Source organism: Porites lutea, chromosome 7 (assembly GCF_958299795.1).
Source record: "Porites lutea chromosome 7, jaPorLute2.1, whole genome shotgun sequence".
Lineage (NCBI taxonomy): Eukaryota > Metazoa > Cnidaria > Anthozoa > Scleractinia > Poritidae > Porites > Porites lutea.
Genome location: NC_133207.1, coordinates 32607355 through 32608378, shown reverse-complemented (window position 1 = coordinate 32608378; position 1024 = coordinate 32607355).

Below are 1024 nucleotides of genomic sequence, written 5' to 3'. Positions count from 1 at the left end.
CGTACTCCTCAATTTTCGGTTGGAATTTCCGAAAAGTGACCTTACCATTTACCTTCCATCCGGAATTTCCGAAATTTTCTGTCAAATGGTAAGCACCCTTGGTCTAGGAAAGGTGGGGGTGGGGGGGGGGGGGGGTACAATTTTCATATGAAATCATTTTAGGGGGGTACAGTTTTCATACACCACACTTTTCTGAAACCCCCCCCCCCCCCCCTCCTCGGGAAGTAATAAACGATCGGTCCCTTACTGGTAAACCGACGGCACAGTAAGAAAAATTGTCTTGCACGGTGTAACTGAACAGGTTGACAGTCAGGCTATTGAACATTTTCAGTGTGGTCATCTGCATCGTCAGCTTTCCTCTTCTTTGGTGAAATTTCGAATGATTATTCCCGCCCAGGAAAAAAATTCGTTGGTCCGTTTAATCAGTTCCAGATAAAAAATTCATTATTATTTCGTTCGGAAAATCCACCTTCTGGACAATGAGGAAATACTTATTCCATCATTTCCAGGAAAAAGGATAAAAAAGGGCACATCATTGCGTCATTCCGCTGAAAAGTTACGGGTACGTTATTCTAGCTTATTCTATAATATTTATTCCTCTTTAGCTGGCGGTTGTAAACACAGAACTGAAAAAAACGTATGTTCCCAGTCAACTTTCTCTAAGTCTAAGAGGGACACTCTTGACAATACACGTCCGTCTAGCTAGGAGGATCCTCGGAGACCCAGGGGCAGCTAGTTGGGACGATAGAATGTTTGTGGTGAAAGTTTTCTGTAAGATCGATCTTACAGTAAACTTTCACCACAAACATTCTATCGTCCCGACTAACTGCCCCTGGGTCTCCGAGGATGGTCTAGGAGTAGTCTGTGTGAAAGGCTTTCAAACGGAAAAAAGGAGGAGGGGGGGGGGTGTAAAAAGGCGGAAGAGGACACGGTGAAAGTGCCCTTCACGTGTCGCGTGCCCAATTTCTCTTCCTGAAAATGTAACATTTTTCGACCACTCCCATTTCCACCTCCGAATTATGAA